Source organism: Mytilus californianus, unplaced genomic scaffold (assembly GCF_021869535.1).
Source record: "Mytilus californianus isolate M0D057914Y unplaced genomic scaffold, xbMytCali1.0.p SCAF_6, whole genome shotgun sequence".
In the NCBI taxonomy this organism is placed as follows: Eukaryota; Metazoa; Mollusca; class Bivalvia; order Mytilida; family Mytilidae; genus Mytilus; species Mytilus californianus.
This window is the reverse complement of record NW_026262712.1, coordinates 52,691,133-52,714,020: the sequence shown is the minus strand read 5'-3', so window position 1 is coordinate 52,714,020 and position 22,888 is coordinate 52,691,133. Positions and strand designations below refer to the sequence as shown.

Below are 22,888 nucleotides of genomic sequence, written 5' to 3'. Positions count from 1 at the left end.
CTCTGGGTGTCAAACATTTATCCGCTCTCGGTGTCAAACATTTATCCGCTGTCGGTTTCAAACATTAATCCACTCTCGATGTAAAAAATTAATCCACTCCCGGTTACAAATATTTATCCGCACTCGATGTTAAACATTCACCCGCTCTAGGTGTAAAACATTTATCCGCTATCGGTGTCAAACATTTATCCGCTCTTGGTGTCAAACATTTTCCGCTCTCAATGTCAAACATTAGTCCGCTCTCGGTGTCAAACATTAGTCCGCTTCTTCTGGTGTCAAACATTATCATCAGATATTTCAAGCTCTTTGTGCGTTTCATAATGCAATCAAATTTGGAAAAAAAGAATATAGTGGATGATACATGTGAGTGTTTTGTATATTATGGAAGAAATAACAAATTCCTATTGCTACGGGGGAAAAGTAGTCCTTCGTAACCTTTGAAAGTCATTATTGACCTAATAAATAGCAAATGGGAATGTCGAAATTTCGGAACTCATTGCAAGAAAGGCCAACCATAGCAATGCATTTTCCGTATCACTTATTCATATTACACTCCGTTCAGTATTATACGAGAAATAACTCTCTATGCGAAAAATTATATATAACAGGCGATATGCATAATATAAGTATTATCCATCTCCTTCTCAGACATAGCATAATATTCATTTAATAACATTTATCATCTTAAGTCACATTGATACTTATTTACTTGAATAAAAAATACATGAACTTTGAATTATTTGTTTTAAACAAGACTTCGGGGTTTAATATTATGAATACCTCTTGATGTCCCTGTATAGAAAATGTGTAAAATAAGAATACTGTGTATTCATCATTATTCTTGGAGAACTGCATGATTTTTTTGTAGACTTTGTATGTTTTGGTGAACCCAAAAATTTCAGTTTACTCTTAAAAACACAAGTTTTCTAAAAACTTGTATGTATAATTTGGCAGAACCTTTAATTCAGGAACACACTAAACAATAATTATTTCCCAATCCTGGAAAATTGGAACCCATCATCTTAAATAGATACACTGTATAATTACGGAGATAATCGGGGATAATTGCAAAAAAAAATCAACTGACATTTCCTCCTTGAAATTATATCATTCCTTGCCAAACAGGGGTGTATTGTGTATAATAAAAACAGCTTCTACGAAACGAAGAAAGATAAGAAAGTTCTAAGCAGAAATAACTTTAAAAAATATCCATAACCTCACTAGAGAAAACATATATATCTTCCATCAATAAAAGAGTGCGTAGGAAAGATAAAGAAATTAAATAACAAAATTAAATATATTATAAATACTATATTGTCCTTGTATTGATATTTGAAAGTTCACTCTGTAAACATACTATATGTATTACCTGTACAACTAATGACAATTTTGCGTGATTACATTTCATACGAAGAATCCATCAGTTTCCTAAAGTAACAGATCAACAAAAGTATCACTGAATCTGCAATATTTTTCTGAGTAATAATTGCAAATTTTATTAATTATTCTTCTCATCAATTTCTCAATAGCAAATGGATATGATTCAATGAAGTTGCAAACAATCGAAAAAAAGTTAGACACCAATACGGAAACGTTGAATCGCTATTTTAATATATTACAAGAAATACTGAAGAGACTTCCAAAAGGTATGTATACGTTTACATTTAGACCACTACATAATGTATTTTGACAGTGCATATCCGGTCAAAACCATATGCAAATAATGTTACTTCAGTTGTAAAACCAAACTCTGTACATTGATCGATTTCGTTTTGGAATTATTTTCCTTTACTACATCAACAGGGTAGAGTAGTAAGCTGATCGGAGCTGGAACTGCCAAGGAGTGTGTTGTAAAACAAGGACAGACCGTAAAGTGGTTGTGTTTATAACACAAATTTGAAGTTAATACTACGTGTTGTCAGTTTGCTTATTTAAGTTGTAGTCTAGTGATTGGATACTCACACGAGTGCTCAAGTTCGTTAGTTAAATCACAAAAAAGGCAAAAAAAAGAGACTTTAAATGAATACTTCTTTATTTAACATTATGCGACACTTGAGAATAACTAAGGAATAATCGGTTCGGAGTCAGATTACATATCAAGGTAGCCTGAAATATTCTCATTGAGACAGATAAATCAAATACCTGGGTAGCACGTTAAAGTTCCGACACTATATAAATAACACATAGCTGAGAGGGTGATAGAGCAGATTGTTACCCCGAGAAAACATTGTCAACTGAGGCGAAGCCAAGGTTGACAATGTCTTTTCGAGGGGTAACAATCTGCTCTATCACCCTCTCAGATATGTGTTATTTAATTTATTATACTGAATGTTCTGTTATCACTGTCGATTAAATTTCAAATTCAAAGTAATAAACCATGACGTCTTGTACATAACAACCATCCGTATTTAATAAAGCGCACGCTTGATCAAGCGTCTCCGTGAAGGGTAATAGAGTATTTGCCATAGGATATTAGAGTCGTATTTAATAAAGCGCACACTTGATCAAGCGTCTCCTTGAAGGGTAATAGAGTATTTACCATAGAATAGAGTAAATTAACACCCTCGTATAATCCAATCAAAATATTGCATTTTTACGTGAAGTATAATAAAATAAAATGTTATCGCCCTGAATTTGCATGATATATGTGCCGCTAGAAAATAGGCACTCTTTAATCAACCAGTTAATTTACTTCATATTTTGACAATAACCTAGAAACTGATAATTACATTACGTCATAGATTCGATCTAACACCGGTATATACCAAAGATTTCATAATGTCTATAAGATACATCGCCTCTAAGCACGCCACATTGGGGACAAAGGAAATCGGACATATAGGTCAAAGACAAAGCAGGGTTCATTTTTGTTGTTATTGGTATTTTAATCATGTTATGGTCATAAAAAGGAAAGTTATACGTGCTGTTTAACATAAAACTACCACCAATCAAAAAAAAATATTCGACGTTACTAAGGAGGTAAGAGAATGCACGATACATCACACATTGTACCTCGACATGATAACAAGTACAAATTAAATCACATAGTTTTGGAAGCTTTAATCAGCTGGTACGCAAAAAGTAGAGATTCGATTTTGGTCATTTATCTCATTCCAGGTAAACCAAATGTTCAAGTTTTGCAAGATGTGGCAAAGGAAAAGCATCTAGACAGAGTTCGCAATATAAGCATTATAGACCTGGGTATGCCAACGACGGAAATTTAAATACGTTTTCTCACACAATAGACGACCTGTCGCCATATTGGGAGGTTGATCTTGGTCATGAATTCAAGATCAGAAGGGTTGAAATATTTGTAAGGAAAGATTGCTGTGGTAAGCTGCTACGAATTTCAAAAAGACAGATGTAAAATAAGTTTATATGACATTGGATATATTTACATGTATATACAGTACAAATAACGACAGGCATTTATGACTTAGGTCTGGCTCAATTTCAGAACAAATGCTTCAAGGGCAGCTCAAATTCTTAGTCACCCAATATCAATTAATTTACTTCTTGTATAAACAATGATACCTAAAAATCTTCTTTTTGTTCTGGGGTGGGGGTATTATTTTTTTTAAGTTATTCTAGCACAGCGTGTTGTTGGAGAAAATAGAAACCCCATCGCTTGAGAGTATTGCCTATTTTCTTATGTCCACCCATACAATTTTTGTAGACACCATACAGCCTTACTCATTCACTCAATATTTATAAATTGATTAAAAAGTTAAAACATATTGGCACTTTGAGTGCTTTTAGAGGTCAAACATGAAGATGTCTAAACAAGTCTGATGACATTGTAGAGCTAACAAGTCTTTGCATCTCAACTTCATCAAACATTGTCAAGTGTTTGGCCGTGGATAAATATTCAACCCTCTATCATTTGACTTAGATAAAATGGCAAAGGATCAGAGTTTTATTTCTTTCTCAGCACTAGTTGAATAATTAATTTTGTTGACTACGGACAAAGAGTTGTGCCAAAATTGCTTATAAAAATAAAAGGAGTAATATTCATATTCAACTAATAACGGTCAACTCTGTATCAATTTAGAACATACTGTAACTTGTTTAACTATAGCTTAAATTTTCAGGAAAAAAATAAAAAAAAAAAACCATCGTGCCTTTCCCGTGCGACAGATGTTTATCCCGTGCTTTACATATGAAATTGATGTCTAACGTTCACCACGGATCGAAATTTAAGTACACTATTTTCAATAAGAAAACACATCAGTTGTCTCCCTTTTAAATAAATGTAGGTCGTGATTCAAATTATTTGTAAGCTGATTTTTCATCGGATAACAGAAAAACAAAGGTAAACCATGAAAATATTTATGCAATTACCGTGACTGAAAAAATAATAGATAAAGGTTCGTTTTCTTAAGACGATAATTAATATACCTAAATGCTACTTTGATGATGTGTCAATGCCAGGGATGGGCACGATTACTGACAAATGTAATCGATTGATAATCGATTACTTGAAGGATTTTTGTGTAATCGATTAATAATGGATTACTCTGATTTTTGTATGTAATCGATTGCAATCGATTACTTTAGCAAAAGTAATTACATTACTTTTCGATTACTGTCAATTACATGCTACAAAATTACAAATTAAATAAAGTAAGTTAAACACAAAGTCAATTATGTTGTTCAGTGTATGTATAGTGGAAATTTTGAACTTTACAAAAAAAGCATTTAAAGCATTGTTTCCAAATTTTATGTTGACAGTTGTTTTCTAGATGGAAGCTCTTACTGTCTAAGGATCCGAAATATTCAAAATTCTAGAAATTTTGGTTTTCAATATGGATTATTGGTGATAAAGTTCTTGCAATGGCATCACATTGCATCAATCACTTCTTTATATTTTAGGTTATTATCTCCATATTTTTGCAAATTTTTGCTGTCATACTGACTAAAGTTAAGTTTTTTGTTTTTACTCATTATTAACAGCTATATTTGAATATAGTTCATTACAATGTTGAAAGTTTACTCTGAAAAAAAAAACTATAAAAAAGTAGAATAATTAATTAGTTCAGCTAATTTTAGAGATGAAAATTTATGATTTGTAATTACATGCATGAATTAATCCTTTTGTTTTGACAACCTCCCTAATTACAGGCTATAATACTGCCAATGGAGTACAATTATAACCTGGGGCAATATAATGTAAATCTCCTCTTAATTAGAGATAATTGAAATCAAAACAAAGTCTTCATCTTATTGATTAGAAGTCTTTGTTCATCTGATTAGTAAAGACAAGAAGTTTGTTGAGAATTTTGTATTCTCATTTCAAAATTATAAACAATTTATATTTTTTGTGCAAAAATTGGATACATGTATCTCTATTTCTGAACAAGAATTTTAATGCATAGCCATTGGTTCATTGTCAAAAGGATTTTGTGTACTTTGTAATTTTTTTGTCATAACATTAAAATGAATCAAATGTTTATCTATTCTAAGCTAAAATTCCAACTATTATTGAAAATTATGCTTTAAGTAATTTTAATACAAATTAGCTTACTACTGCAATATAGTACAGATTTTAACTTAAGACTTATTTCTTATTTAAATCTATTTTCTTATTTTTATATAAAAGGTCTTAAATTATTGACCAGCAAGAAAAGTCATTTGTTTCAAAAGCTAGATATACAGTATAATTTGATAGATCTGGTTGAAGCAGCTGGAGCCAATAGATAGAAACAAGGCATTTGATAAACTCTTAAGTCATATCAATACATTTTATTTTTCTCTGTACTATAAAGTGATGAATACATACATACTTTCATATAAAATAGATTATATTTCATCAAGCTATTTTACCAATTTGAAAGTAATCGAAATGTAATCGAAAAGTAATCGATGATTACATCATAATTTTTGCTGTAATCGATTAAATTACGATTACATGTAATCGAAAATATCTTCGATTACAGATTACTGTCGATTACTGGAAAAAATGTAATCAATTACAATCGATTACGATTACAGATTACGATTACCCCATCCCTGGTCAATGCAAAAAAGGAAATCTAAGAAAAAAGGTTCACCTTAAACTTTTAACAAGTATAGAAGCACATGTTTATTTTTTCATTCAAACACACCTACTCTGCTACGATGACTCATTACAAGGGTATTCCGGATGACCTTTATAGGGATGACATAAATGTGGATTTTTGATACTGGTCATTGCAAGCATTACTGTCGGTCAAGTTTTGTCATAATCAATAGCTTTAGAGAAAAATCGAGTAATGTAAGACAATATCATACAGCAATTTGAGTAGAATTTCTTTGAAATATCCAAATCACGCCGCGACATGATAAAATATCGTGTAACCAATAAATGATCAAATAGTCTTCGCATCTGCATAGAAACAGTTGAATAGGATGAAAACGATGACTGCAGGATGATAAACATCTCTTACTCACCGCTTTGTCTTCATAAAGGTACCTTTCGGTCCATTTATGACTCTTGTTCCCTTAAAATGTGAGTTTCTTTTAGGCTAATTGATGAAACTTAAAAGGTAATTTTCACACAAATATGTACAAAGTGTGATAATTAACAAGTTGTTGAAGCTGAATGAACTATCCCTATTATAATGAGAGTTTACTGATTCACTGGAGGTTTCCATAAGTCTCTATGTAAAATACGTAAAACTTCAGTTTAATACTGCATTTCAGGGAGGGACACATAAAGGTTCTCTTTTATTGAATAATTCGTTGTTAGCTAGTGCTTTGAAATCATTTCATTTACTTTTCCCTGTATCTTTTTGAAAGATTTGCATATGAAAAGTTTTCTTTTATTACAGAGCGTTTCCAGTTTAACTACAAGCTCAAACACGCATGTTCTTACAAAACAAAATGTATGAATACACAAGTAGCTCTTCAGTGCATGTTTTCTTTATTTATTTGAATTAAGTGCATGGATTTATATTACAGGAACACTTATCCGTCGGTTAGATATTACTGCTGGGCCATCTTATAATCAGATGACGCGGTGTAATTATTACACAGGACCAGCCAAGACAGGAGCCCATCTGGTCTTTGAATGCAATCCGATAATAAATGGCCGTTACGTCAGGATTCAGAAGATAAATTATGCATCAAACTTAGCTTTACCTGAGGTAAAGGTGATGGCTGTTGTTGACAGGACAGTTGGATAAAGAGACAAGTTCTTTCTAAATGCATGTGCATGGCTTGAAGCATGTATCAAAATCTGTTTATTATATGTATCATGTTATTTTATTGCAAAGTTATAAATCTAAATATAATCTTAACACAAGATATGTTTGTTTTGCTTAGCCTTACGGTAGAGACTATATTGTCTGAATTGTTTCAATCGACAAGACAAAAATCGCGACTTGGCCTCTGTTCTATAACTAAAAGAAAAAAGTCTGTCTTTCTTAATACTGTGTACCTTCATTGTCACGCTCTCTATGGCCACACGTGAAAAAGCTACAAATATTACAAAGTATCTGAAATATACTAAAAGATATATGTGGTATTTTGCATCTTGACTGGACATTACTTTAAAGTTATCAAATTATGCTGATTTATTTTATTATAAGACCTACTAACAACAACAACATAGAAATGACATTGTTTTGCTAATTAGCACAAGCAGTTGAAGCAAATATGGTTTTATAAAACATCATCAAATAGACATTTAGACAATTTTGTTAATTCTTATAGCTATATGTCTTAGGCATTGTATCTCCTAGGATACAGTGACAGAGGTTGATAGGCAGTCAAAGAATAGTCAAAACAAAAAGCAAGTGCAAAGATACATGTGGTAGTCAGTACTCTGAGGCAGAGTTGGCATTGAAAGATTGAAAGACTAACCCTGAAGATTACAGATCTGTTGAAGAGGAAAATGATAAAAGATGCCTCAAACAGGGCAGTGTGCAACTCTAGCTTATGATCCGTCAAGACCTTAAAACATGTTGGCCTTAACTTTGATTTTAAAAAATTCACATATTATATCGCATATTTCCTATTAACTAAATAAAGATATACATAATCAGGTTTTATACCCTCAAGTCATATTTTTGTCTATTTTTAGCATTAATATTTGACCCTTAATCTTATGTTGTCAAGATTAAAACTGCTTCATTACATTGACCTTGACCTTTGAACTATTGACCTAATATGTCAGTTGGAACTAAACTAATGAGACCATATATGATTGACTGAACAGAACAAAAAAAACTTGAAAATCTCAGAAGGACCAGTTATCTAAATCAAATACTCTCAGTTTTTTTTCACTTTTGATCATGTCATTTGACCTTGACCTATGATCTTGGTTTTATTACATGGGCTCAAGTGAGGCAAACGACCTTTAGGGATATTAAAACTCAGAAGTCTTAAACTAACTGACAATGCCGTGGAAAAAATAGAAATAAAAAAAGAACTAAAGACTAACAACAGTACACAAACACAACATAATAAACTAAAGACAAAGCAACAGGAACCCCACCAAAAACAGGGGGGGGGGGGGGATCTCAGGTGCTCTTAAAAGATAAGCTCTACACGCAAATAGTATTTACATCTTTTTTTTTTTCATTTGTAACAATATCTAAAATACATTTATAATCCATTACTCACAAGTATATCGGTGGAGACGAACCACTTTTGTAATATTTAACATGAATTCATACTGTTGATCTTGGTATCTGACCTTGATCTTTCAACAACTGACACAAAAGCCATTTTTATCTTTTTGTTTTTTATTTGGCGTTATCTGATCCACTACAGAGAACAAGAAAATTGTTTTAAAATATCAAGAAGGCCAGTTATAAAATAGAAGTCATATAAATTATTATAGTTTGTTTTTACTTTTGACCTTGACCTTTGACCTTGAAGATTGTAAATTGACCCAATTCTAATATGGATTTTTTTCACTTTTCAGCAGTATCATAAATGTATAATAACAATCAACAGCATCATAGATTATAAGTGGAGATATACTAGTTTTGTCAAATATGTCAGTATTTTACAACTTTGACCTTGACCTTTGACCTTTGATTGAACAATCTGAAATTCAATATTGAACTTTGCTCTCTTCATACCTTTTCATTGCATACCCCATATGCAAGTTTTATGTAAAAATTATGAATAAAAATATTCCTGATATATGTCAAGGCAAAGAGAATCTGCGACTTGATGGGAGTTTTCATTGGTTCAAATCTCATACTAAATACTCGTTACCCCATTGAATTTTTATACATTTTGGATAACATAATAATGATGTTATTCAAAATGAAATATAACTTTATCCTAGCTTTGGTGCATTTTTAGATATCAATATTAGAAAATCATGCAAAATTTGACTTTTTGAAATTATGAAAAGGGAGACACCTTTGATCGCGTATTATATGCTAATGAGATGTATGAATAGATATACTGATGTTATGTTTAGACTTTGTTATCTATGAGTATTCAATGTTGCTATCTTATCCTTTTTACATCATAAGAAAATAATGACAGAAATTGACCCAAAATTGAGTGTTTTTTTCCAAAGTCATGTAAACTTGCCAAAAAACGTCATGAGTGGTTGTCATGGCAACCGTACTGAATATTTGACTTCTGATCTCTTTTAAGTTGTTGTGGGGTAGTAATAGTTATTGTATACAAGAATGAACCAATTCTGAGACTATGCATGTCTGACCCCCTTATGAAAGAGGGACAAAAGATACCAGAGGGACAGTCAAACTCATAGGAATCATAGGTCAAAAACAAACTGACAACGCCATGGCAAAAAATAAAAAGACAAACAGACAAATAATAGTACAGATGACACAACATAGAAAACTAAAGACTGAGCAACACGAACCCCACCAAAAACTGGGTGTGATAAAAAAGAGTTGAAAAAAAGTCTAAAAGCTGAATGAACTATCACTATGAAGTTTACTGACTCCATGGATGATTCCATAAGTTCTTATATATAAAAGTAAAACTTAAGTTTGTATCAGTGTTCCAGAGAGGGACACTCTTTAAGTGAATAATTCGTTGATAGTCGCACGATAAATTCATTACACAGTGTAGTAGTGACCTATGACGATATATACACGGGAAGAAAAAATTCCATATGGGGCGAGAGCTTGGCTTGCTCTTGCCTGTATTTGATTTACTGACCCCGTCCGTATATATCGTATTAGGTCACTAGCACAATGTGTAAGCAATAATACATGCATATAGGTAGGAACCTACGGAGAGAGAGAAATTGTCCTCCGTTGTTCTTCAAAAGAATAAGACAAGCCTGTTTCATAAGACACCTGCTATTATGTTACTACAAATTCTGATTTCTGCAGAAGAACATTCCTAATCCCATCCAATTGAAAAAAATATATCTTGCAGTCTCAGATTATGTAATGTTTTAAAATATCTCGTGTAATCTGAGAATATGCAATGTTTCAATAGATCTCATCCACCAACCGATCAATACTGTGTCTCGCGCGCACAAAAAGCGTTTCTGGAGGAAACTTACAAAGAAAGCATCCATGCCTAAATACATGCTTATGAAATACCTTTCTATACAAATAGCAAGGGCATTGGTTGATCTCATCACAACTTTTACACGCAAACCTGACTTGTTACTGGAAATTCTTCTTCTTCTTCTTCTTCTTCTTCTTCTTCTTCTTCTTCTTCTTCTTCTTCTTCTTCTTCTTCAAGAAGTCCACCCTATTTGCAGGGTCACCGCATTTAAAAAAAAATTATTTTTAAAAATGCGTTATTAGAAATTTTTATGTACTAGTTAAAATTTAATTAATAATAGTAACAGAGTTAGAATACGACAAAATTAAAAATTAAAAAACAGGAACTTGTATTTACACTATTCATACTCAGATTGATGTGAGCTTACAAAATTTTACATTTATTTAAAAATGGATACAATACTAGCTTATCAGTTGTTTGTAAAATTCCCTCAGAAAAAAAAGAAGGTGATATGAATTACTATTCAGTATTAGTAATGGGTAAAATTATGTACTTGTGTGGTTTCATATATAGTTTATATGTACTTAAAATCTGAAATGGTAAAAAACTCTCTAAAGATTAGATTTAAAAACAGTAATGGTCAGTAACACAATTTAAGATCTACAAGGTTATTTACAAGGGTCATTTATATTCATATACTCTAGTTAAAGTTTTAACTTAGAAGTAATTTTCTATATCACTTACTATTTAATTAAGTATATACATCATACGTAGTATAATACTTGTTACATTCCTATGACCGGATGAAAAGCATGTTAATTATTTGGACTATCATCTTTCTGACTTTAATTATTATATCTTTTAATTGTCATTATTAGCTCAAATATTCCCACACAATTATCTTTTGGTTAAAAATGTATGTTTCTACTAATCCGATAATGGACTTCGTATCTACGTGTCAAAGACAGTTTTAGCAGATTGTCTAAACAATGGACAATAATTGCTTAATCCGTAGTTACATGTATTTCTTTATTATTCTGTTTTATGTACTTCTTTGGAAAGGTTCTCGAACCGTAAACACCGGACTCAATATTGTAACATCGTTTATATTCTTGTTGGATCGTTTATTAAATTGTTAAACTTTATACCGACTTGAATCTTCATTTAATACCCAGCAAATAGTCTGACTATATTCCCATGACTGACAGCCACCCGTAATTGTTAAGCATCAAGAACTTTAAAATGATTGTTCATTTGTTTTCCAGAAGTTGGGCTCTTTCAGCATGCAATGCATAGCTCCAGTCTTTGCAGATTCGTTCTATATCTCTCAGCTGAGACACTGATATAAGGTTGTTCCTAGAATAGTCAACTAAGAATTCAAGAAGGTCCTCATCAGAATTAAATATACTGCAATAAGGGATCTGATTATCCTCCAGTGGGGATTTGAGTCTGTTGCGGTGAATTTTTCTAACAATATTCAGACTTTCACACGTAACTAGGAAGTGTTTATAATCCTCAGGTCCTACCATGCACAATTTACATTCTGCAGATTTTGTTTCGTCAAATCGGTTGGTAATACTTTGGGTTTTGTAAGTTCCTGTAAGTATCCTGGATTTTATTATCCCTTTGCTAACATCTCTTTTGTGATCTCTGACACTTGCCAAACAGAAGTTTGGTTTTTTAAAATTCCAGTTTTTAACTTCCATGTATTTGAGTGTTGTTTTGCTTCTAGCAATTTCAGTCCATCTATTTTTCCAGGTCGTGTCTATTGCATCGTGAGTCAATCGTTTCCAATTTTTCTCTGGATTAAGTATTATCTCATGTGCGGATGGAAGATCATAGGATTTGAGTATTTTGTCCACGTTTATGAACAAACTATTTGATTTATCGTCTTTTGTTGCTAGCTGTCTAATTCCAATTTTACATTTAATTGAGTTTGAATCATTTGATATTCTGAGAAATAGGTAAATGACAGCTTTATGTACGAGTTGTTCAATAGTTTCTGCTCCGAGCAAGATATAGATAGCAGCATCAGCAGTTCTGTGTGGTAAAGACAGACTTTGTTTAAATGTTTTTTTCTGGAAAGTTTCTTATTTTTGGATATCAGTTTTGGTAATGTTGAGAATTTCAATTCAATAGAACATTCTTGGTTTAACGTATGCTCGCCATAGTTTATATGATAATAGTGGATTTATACCATTTATTCCATGTAATCCTGCACCTAACAGTGAATACGTTGTAGCTCTTGCAACCCAGATTCTTTTCTCTATGTTTGGATTGTTTTTCTCTTGTCTTTCAATACCTAGATGTTTAATGTTCTGTTTTTCATCGATTTTGTTCATTTAATAGTTGAAGATTTATTTCTTTATTCTTCTTGTTAATCAGCAGTATTTCAGTTTTGTTGCTGTTTATCTTTACCCGGTCATTTTTGGTACAGTTTTCAATGATGCGGAGTTGGGTTGAGGCATCATGTTCTGAACCAGCACATAGCATTATGTCATCTGTGCACGTTGGGCAGCCCACGTAATTGGTTCCTATTTTAATTCCAATGTTTGTGGATTCAAGAGTATCAAGGATATTTTTATTATAAGCCTTGTAAAAATTGGCAGAAAGGATTCCACCTTGTTTGACTCCCTGCTCATTTACAAACGTTTCTGAGATGTATCCTTGAGATTTAACTTGAGCAATCGTTTTGTTATATAGTTCCTTAATCAGTAACCATGGTGCTTTATTAATTCCTTGGTGATATAATTTCCGAAATGGATGTATATGGTCAACCACGTCGAATGCTTTTTCTGCATCCAGAGTTATTAGAATGAGACACTCGTTTTTATCCTTGGCTTCATTAATTGCTTCAGAGATTAGAAGAGCAATATTAATTGAAGATGCGCCTTTAGTGAAACCTTTCTGATGCTTGTTTTGATGTTTATTTAGAGTACCTTCGATTCTAGCTCTAATACAAAGCTCTAATATCTTACATATGATAGAAATAACTGTGATGCCTCTATAGTTGGATGGTTAAGTAGGGTCTTTGTCTCTTTTGTGGACTGGAGTCAGCAGGCTTTTTTTAATGACCTCAGGTACATGTTTAGTATAGAAGATATTGTTAATCAAGGTTACCAGGTATTCAGCCAATTCTGTGCCACCATAAATTAGGTGTTCTGCAGTTAAGCCGTCTACATCTCCAGCCTTTTTTCTTTTAATATAGATATACGCTTAGAGATTTCTGTTGAGGTAACAGGTTGAATTGTTATTTCTTGGTTTTCACAGATGTTAACAATGGTTTCCACGTCTATCTTGACGAGATTATCATGATCTATGTTGAAGGAAGAATTTGAATTAGTCTTAGCTAATTTTCAAAGTGTTCTTTGAATATACTATTCATCTCATTTGGAGTTGACGCTTCTTTTTTCTCAGTTCTAAGGGTGTGGGTGAATTGAGAAGAAGAGGACCGTTGAGTTTTTATAAGTCGAAAAAACAGATCCTTGTCCCTGTCTGAAGCCATCATAATCTCTTCATGAAGTTTAATTCTTTTGTCGGCGCTTTGTTGCCTTTGTATTGATCTCACTGTACGTTTTACCTCTAGTCTCTTCATGTTGTAAATGTTATTTTTTGAAGGAGGTGAACTAACCTTTTTCCATAGGTAGAATGCCTTTTTTGAATCACCTACAGCTTTAGCTAATTGTGGAGACCAGCTGATCTTCTTCTTTCTACTTAATTTGGATTTCCTACGTGGGTAGCATAAATTTAATGCTTTATTAAGACCAGATATTAGCTGGTTTGTAGCTTGTTCAATACCGTAAGGTGTTCTCATGTTCAGATATTTTTTATCCTTTAGTTCATCCTTTAAATTTTGTTCATAGTTTGCTTTGTCTACCTTATCCCAGTTAATCTAAGTCACAATATCCCCACTGTGTTGTTTTTGAGTAGTCTGTAATATAACAGAAAAGTCAGCAGAGACGGGATTATGGTCTGAGGTGTTATGGCCTTCTCTTTAGATTTTCACATGCATATATTCTGTTGATTCGTTATCATTATCTCTAGGTTTTGTTAGAATGTATTCTATCTGTGATTTTGAATCACATTGATGGTATGTATGGTCTATTGGGTAGTTAGATGGTAGCACTATTTGATTTTCCTTACAAAAGTTTTTAAATAGTTCATCCTGGGTGTCCTTGTATTGTCTACATGGTCTATGAAATGAAGCATTTACATCGCCGGCAATTATAATCGGATGAGTTCTTTGATATTTTAGTAATAATTCTTTCAAGATGTCCAAAGCTGCTCAAAAAGCGTCATGCCCTTTATCGGTACCTCTTGAGGGGAGATATACATTTATAAGACATATTGGGTCTTTTGTGGTTGACATTTCGATAGCCTGTATTCTGTTATCTCCATCAGGAAGTTGAGAGAACATGGTCGACATGGACTTTCTGTACAAAATTGCAATACCTCAATGTCCTCTTGGATTACTGATTAGGGATAAGGGTTCATTAACATCAATTTGTCTTGAAAAGGTTATAAAATCTGAATGATGTTGTTTCAATAATTCTTTTTCATAGTTAAAAAGCCAATGTTCTTGTAACAGTACAATATCATGCTTATCAAGAAGTTCATCAAAATAGTTTTTATTGGAATCAAAACCTTTAAAGTTGAAGAAGACAATTCGGAGCGGACTTGATTTTCCCAAGGTTTCATCATTCTTGTCACAGGGGGCGATATATCTGGGTCCAGGAGGAATGTTTGTCCTTTGTCTAAAAAAGGATTGTACATTTGTTGTACATTCTTGTTTGGTGGCGATTGTAATGCGTCAGAGCAATTATCTGATACCCCACTCGTCTCCCTCCTTTGTTCAACACAAACATTTTTTTTCTTCAATAATATACAAGGATTACACAATTGTATAAGGTGTCACATCACCAGTGCACCCATATATACGTTTAGGTAAAAATGTAAATGAAGCCATACTCGTGACACAAAAATAGATTTAAATTGATTTTGATGTTTATTTTATGTATATGAAACTCTTGCTGGGAGAGAAATATATTTTGACCATTTCAAGTCAAAATTCACTTGACTGCATGCATTTACATTTCTATATTCAAAGGTAGATATGCTACGTAGAAAAAAAAAACTATGCTTATTGAGATTTCAAGAAAACCAGAGTGCTTTTTTTAAGAAAACCAGGGTGCTTTTTTAAGTGAAGGCAACTTCCTCAATCTCATTGGTTGAAAATCGTCCGAAGAAAGGTGATACATGTACAATTCATGATATACATACCCTTAAAGTAAACTTAGGGTAAATACTAAAGAGATTTCGAGTTGTAAAAGTAGGGAAAAAGTTGAATATATAGGGATTTTGAATGGGTGGTTTTACACCTTATTAAAAAGTATAGATTGATTTCAAGTTTTCGATATTTCAATGTTTACTTTACAATGAGAAAAATGTCCAAGCAACACGAATAGTTAATGACGTTGTTTTTGTCCAATGAAAAACTAATATGAAAAGTTCGGGAAATAAAATTGCAAATCTATTGACCGGTGTAAATAGTCTTTGAAACTATTGACTGACAAATAGTATTTTATTCTTTGTTATGACGAAAAAAACATACAGAGGTATAAAATACATGCTATTTGGCAAAATAGCACAATAAAGGTAACATGCTCTATTCAAGCAGTCATAACAGGAGTTACAAGAATGTTAACTTACACGTCAGTTTTTAACAAATTTAAAATAGATGTCTTTTTTTAAAATTAATATTTAAGACGTTCTTATTTCAGTAAAAAAAAATAGTTACCTTCCCGTGGTACATTTTTATCTTTTTACATTTTATGAAAATAGATTTGTGGCTGCCTTGAGGTCTCCCTGTACGATGTTTTGATTGTTAAGACATGCTATTATGGATGTGTTATCACATTATCACAAGGAAATAAAACCTTGGCGTAAGAATTACTACGAATCTCTTCAAAACGAAAAAAAATTACCGTCTCTATCTTACATTTTACCTTTTCACTGGATGATTATATAAATATTTTGTGGAACTTGTCATTTGCTTCATTCCTTCCTATTACCAAATTTAGTTATTGTATAGTACATTTTTAATTGATTGATTATTTGTTGTTTGTTTAACGTCCAATGTCAATTATTTCACGCATTTTCAGGACGAGAACAAATAAACAATTAGAAATACAATTGGTTCTGCAAGTAACGTCGACAGGGAAAAAGGGCGGAAAATGTATGCTGCAATTAAAAAAAAATAATATGTTGGATAGGGAAAGAAAATTTACCTTGCAACAGATCATATACGGAGCCTCCAGAGAGTTATCTCTAACGTTCATAGTGCGTTCAAACCACCCACTCACACTACTACAGGCATCGAAATTTACTTCCCAATTCCGACCGGACGTGGCTGCGTATTTATATATCCCGTATAGCCAAACGGACCCCAGTTTAGCAAGAGTTTCCGTGTCAGATTAGAAAAGTCGATGGATGACCATATTTGTGTACCCCCATTCAACCCTTGGGGTTTTAATTTTTTTAGTTACAATACTTGCCACCTGGAAGTAATGAATACTCTTTCATATAAATCACTGTGAATAATATCCAACGTTTGTAGTAACATATCACCAATGAGACAACTAATTACCAAAGTCCAAATTAATATAGATTTAAGCAACCCTAAGGTCACAGTACGTTCGTCAACCACGAGCATAATCCATACCGTATACCGTACAGTCAGCCATATTACAGCCCTCGACATGAAAAAAAGTGAAACATTCAAACAAAAATAAACAACGGCCTGATTTATAACAAAACAAATAAACGAAAAACAAATATGACGGACAGCAACTAACGACAATCACTGTTTTACAGGATATTGACTTTGGATAGCCACATATATAAGGTGGAAATGTGTTTATGAGCGCTTAACCCCCCCCCCCCCCAAAAAAAAAAAAAAAACAACAAAAAAACAAACACACACGTCCCAAGCCCTCGCCTAACATGAAGTGGTGTCACCAAGTCCAATATAAAACAATCTGTAAAAATCAGTATGAAATGGCTTGAATCAATAGATTGACCCAAGGCACGAAATAAAAAAAAACAACATAAAGACAAAAGATACCGACCTAAGAGAGTACTTGCAGCTTGGTTTGATTGAAACGAATTGGGAGCTAAAATCAGAAAAAGCCAAAAATCTCATTTTTCTTTAAATGGTATTTTTAAACACAGTGTGACTCTCTAAACTTGATCATTTGTCAGGAAAACTTACAGAAAATTTGTTGTTTGTGTAATAAACTAATGACTTTCTGGTTTTTTTTTTCAAAGTTTTATAGAGTGTTGAATAGCGTATTTAATCCAGTTGTCCCAAGGTACATGTAAATGCAATGCCTGTCACAATGTATCTTGGCGTGATTACAAATGTACTTGTTTCAAATACTATGCATTCTGTTTAAAAATCATAAAGCAGGCAATTTGGGATTGGAATGGTTTATCTATGAAAGTCCAGTCTATTAATAAAATGGGTACAACTGACTGGAATGAACTATTCCATAAAGTTAAGATTTTGATTGAAATGGATTTTCCCTAAAATCAAAGACCCTTCACTGGAATAGACTGTTCCACGAAAACCATTTCATTTTAAATAGGTATGTTTAACTGAGAATGGTATGTCCCCAAATAGTCCAGTTAATTTTAATTAAGTGAATACAATTATGATCTATTATCAGTCTTCTATGATGACAGAGAGTTAACCTCAAACTTGACTCATTTAATGTTTAAAATACCAATCATTTCAATTATTATAACTGAACAATTTTTTTTCGTTGAGTAAATTTCAGTTCATAATCCAGATTGTAGTCATAATCCAGATTTGTGTTTATTTGTGAGTTAAAATTGTAATTAATTTGTCATATAGTTAAGTATTCTGAGTGAAGTGAACACATAACAGTGAATATTTCTAATCCACATCTAAATAGTTGTTGTTGCAAAGACCTACAACATTGCTGGTGATTTAACACTAGACATAGAATTTGAGATTAGATTCCATTTTTTATTATAAGTTCTGAATGTTACTATTAATATAGCTGGGGTGTCTTCCTCCATCTTGGAATTTGAAATAGCAGATAACAATCGGTCTAGATCTTTAATGAAATGTGCAAATTTCGAGAATAGTATGTAGTTCATGTGTAATACTTTTAATGTTTATATAGAAAATTATGTGTTTTGTCATATTTTACGGCTGACCCATACTTTTTATTATATTTTTGAAAAAAGCATGATATAAACTTTATTTTGACACATTATTAAAAAAATCTATGGATTTTAATATAGTCTAAGACTCCTCATCTACCTTAAAAGTTTATACAAAACTATTAAGATTTTCTCTCTAATTCTTGAAGAAGTATTTGTAAAAAAATGTATAATCTTGGACATTTTATGATACTCTTAAACTCATGGTTAAATCCAATATAAAATATGGCTTCGAAATATTTTTATGAAAAATGTTGTAATCAAATGCAATTATATATAGTCAAAAACAAAATGTCAGTGACGTATATTTATTGTATACATTGTAACGATGTATATTTATCTTCAAAAACAATATTATTCCAGATAGATTTCGCTACGTTTAAGTAGACGTAGAGCTAACGTAGAGTAGCTACATGTACACTGCTCCCGCTAATACTGTTCCGTTTTCTTTTTTAAATTAGCAATAATAGTGTGTAGACTTAAAGATGTTATAACATTAATAGTTCAAATTTTAGTGCACCAGATGTGTATTTCGACAAAACATGTCAGTTCAGTAGTGCTCGAGGCAAAAATATTTTTTTCTTGCTTATATTTTATCTCAATGAACCATGTTCTGTACTACGACGCAATCTTTTAAAGTGCTAGCACACAGGCAAACAAGCCACAGAAAGACATGTCATCTTAAATCTAAGTTATAAATCAAAATTAGACTGGAGCTTTAACGCAGCAACCAAGCAAAAAAATGAGCTAGTGGGGATGTTTGATTTTAAATACTTTAGTAGTTAGATTCCATCTTACAAAGACTCTTGACGACAATTTTTTTCTTTTACTCCAAAGTAAAGCCTACGTACATGAGATTAGTAACTTTACTGGACATGTAGGGATCGAATCAATGATCTCCTGCATTTTCAGGATAAGTATCTGCTATGCATTTATATTGTTTAGAAAAGTTTGAAAACGAATTCCACAAGAAACAGGGATATCATTATTTTGAGACAGTGATGTCCTTTGGGCCTCCTTTACGCTATGCGTATGTCGGTGGTAAATTTTACATTTCATTGAATGTAATATATGTATCTTTATGTTTGTATGATCTCGACATTATCATGCATACCGCGAAATAAAAAATATATTAAAAAATGAATAATAAGAAAAAAACATAAACTATGAAAAATGCCAAGAAACGTATCAATATAAATTTTGCATTTACAATTTATTAGTAATAAACTGAATGTAAATATGACATGTCATTTAATATGATAGCATTATATACTGAGTGCCAATAAAAACGCAACAGATCATATTTCCATTAAGGTACAGTATTTGACAATCGATTGATTCGACAACAGTTGATTTTTCCTTCAGTTTTTAATTCAATTCAATTAAAAAGAATGTATTGAATAGACAACTTAACGATCGATTTATTCAACAAATCTTTAACAAACGACACGATAGGTAACGATTAAACATTTGTTGATTCAATTAACTTAATTTGTTTATGATGATGACACAATCGTCACGATAAATACGATCGATAATGATTATCAACATTTATCGAATCAACCAATTCAATTTATTCATGATGACGACTCAATCGTAACGATAGATACGATCAATAACGATTCAACGTCATATGTTGAATCAATCACCCATAATTTGTTTAAGACGAAGTCCCAATCGTTACTATCGATAACGATTGAATATCATCTGTCGAATCAACCTTCACAGTTTGGTTATTACCATTACTCGATCGTAACGATCGATACGATCGATAACGATTGAATATCATCTGCCGAATCAATCTTCACAGTTTGGTTATTACCACCACTCGATCGTAACGATCGATACGATCGATAACGATTGAACATCGTTTGTCGATTCAATCAACTCAATTTGTTTATGATGAAGACTCGATCGTAACGATCGATACGATCGATAACGATTGAACATCGTTTGTCGATTTAATCAACTCAATTTATTTATGATGAAGACTCGATCGTAACGATAGATACGATCGATAACGATTGAACGGTATATGTCAAATCAATCAACTCAATTTTGTTAATGGTAACTATCAATACGATCGATTACTATTAAACAGGATTAGTTATACTATATATAACTTTAAGCACGGAATAGATTTCTACGACCACCACAAGCACACGAGACAAACTCTGTCAAAATAATGTGTAAGAATGGGTATGGTGAACATAACAAGGACATACAAATAAAATAAAAAGTACAAAAGTTGCGGCACAGGAACTTTTTTTTTTAATTTGCTGTATGAAAGATTTTCAACACATAGAAAACATTCTCACCTCAAATCAAGTTTCAAGTTGGTCCCTAGCATATCAGTTTGAGCGGAATTCTTTACTAAACGTCAAAACTGTGCTATTGAAGACGCACAGGAGCGAGGCATTATCAACAGGTGAATGCGTATTGCGGTGGCAATACAATGTCCCCTACTGGTTTCCTGGATATTTTTATGATTCGTGCTATTTCTAAAGGGCATAATTCACCAAACATCATTCCAATCAACTTGAAACCTAAAATTTATCTGTGCACTTTATGTACACATGTCAAAAATTGCAACAACGCAAGAGCGCTTTTATCGCTGATCTTCATCTTAAAAGTTACAGTGAAATATTCAACATGGAAGAAACATTCTTACCTCAATGCAAGTTCCAAAACTACCTCTATCACCGGTTTGAGAAGAAGTATTTGCTAAAGCCTCCTATCCCCGAAGTCGTAGCCATTTGCAGTTGAGCTACCGACTGCTGTATTGGATAAACTACTAGTATAGTATACTGAAGAAATAGTTCCTCTGAATATTTGTTGATTTATAATTGAGTTCTTCGTTTGGCTGTAAATCTAATTAAACTTAAAACCAATTATGTTTGAGGTATGACTGTGGTATGACAGTTGACAAGTTGACAGTTGACGTGTTAAATAAGGTAGACAGTTGTCAGGCTGACAGTTGACGAGTTAAAGTTGGTAGACAGTTGACAGGTTGACAGCTAACCGGTCGACAGTTGTCAGGTTGACATAAAACAAGTTGACAGTTGACGAGTAGACAAATAAATGAGATTCAGCATTAAAATCCATTGTGCAAAGCTTGCAGGTTTCATTCTTTTATTATCCACACTTATATATTGTAAAACAAACATGTTTTCTAGATACTGCTCGCCTTAGCCATACGCTGTGTCAAGGTACCGCCTAGCGCCGTAGGCTGTGTCCTTTTATTAGATTTAGGTTAGGGTTAGAGTTAGTGTAAGGATGTATTGCATATGCCATTTGGCGCCGTATGCTGTATCAATATGCCATCTAGCGCCGTAGGCTGTGTCAATGTGCCTTTTTGTGCATTTTTGTACCGTAGTCTGTGTCAGTATGCCGCCTAGCGCCGAAGGCTATGTTTTTGTCTCAGAGTTAAGTTAGTGTTAGGGTTAGGGTTAGGGTCAGGCTATATTAAATATGCAATCCAGCGCCGTAGGCTGTGTCAATGTGCCATCTAGCACTGTAGACTGTGTCAATGTTCAATCTAGCGCCATAGGCTGTGTCAATGTGCTTTCTTGCGCCGTTGGTTGTGTCAATATGCCTCCTAGCGCCGTCGGTTGTGTCTTTGTGTTAGAGTTAGGTGCAGGGTAAGACTGTATTACATATGCCATATAGTGCCGTAGGCTGTGTCAATATGCCTTATTGTGACATAGGCTGTGTCAATGTGCCACTTAGCACCCTAGACTGTGTCCTAGGGTTAGTGTTAGGGTCAGGCTATATTAAATATGCAATCCAGCGCCGTAGGCTGTGTCAATGTGCCATCTAGCACTGTAGACTGTGTCAATGTTCAATCTAGCGCCGTAGGCTGTGTCAATTTGCCTTTTTGAGCCGTAGGATGTGTCAATGTGCCACCTAGTGCCGTAGGCTGTGTCCATGGGTTAGAGTTATGTTAGGGTTAGCTAAAGTAAGAGTTATGGCAAGGCTGTTTTAAATATGCCATGCAGTTCTGTTTGCTGTGTCCTTGTTTTCTTGTCGTACAGTTGTCCTACACAAAACAGAATTGACGGAGATATTTAATCTTATACCATCGTTTATAATCTGAAGATAGAGTTGATTGAGTTGATTATAATATTAATCAACCGTGACACAATTGTATCGTAGAATACTTCCCAAGTACAGATGCATTAATGTACAACACAATTAGAATTAA

General features: G+C 32.9%; 2 long non-coding RNA genes across 2 annotated transcripts in view; both read left to right on the top strand.

Moving 5' to 3' along the window:
* LOC127706146 (uncharacterized) overlaps nt 1–22,888 on the top strand; it is a 221,644-nt gene that overhangs the window by 60,223 nt on the left and 138,533 nt on the right. The gene's annotated exons all lie outside the window — the stretch shown is intronic.
* Nucleotides 1,491–7,284, top strand: LOC127706141 (uncharacterized). Its single transcript, XR_007984246.1, has 3 exons — nt 1,491–1,646; nt 3,118–3,332; nt 6,940–7,284. It is a non-coding gene; the product is annotated as an uncharacterized LOC127706141 (long non-coding RNA).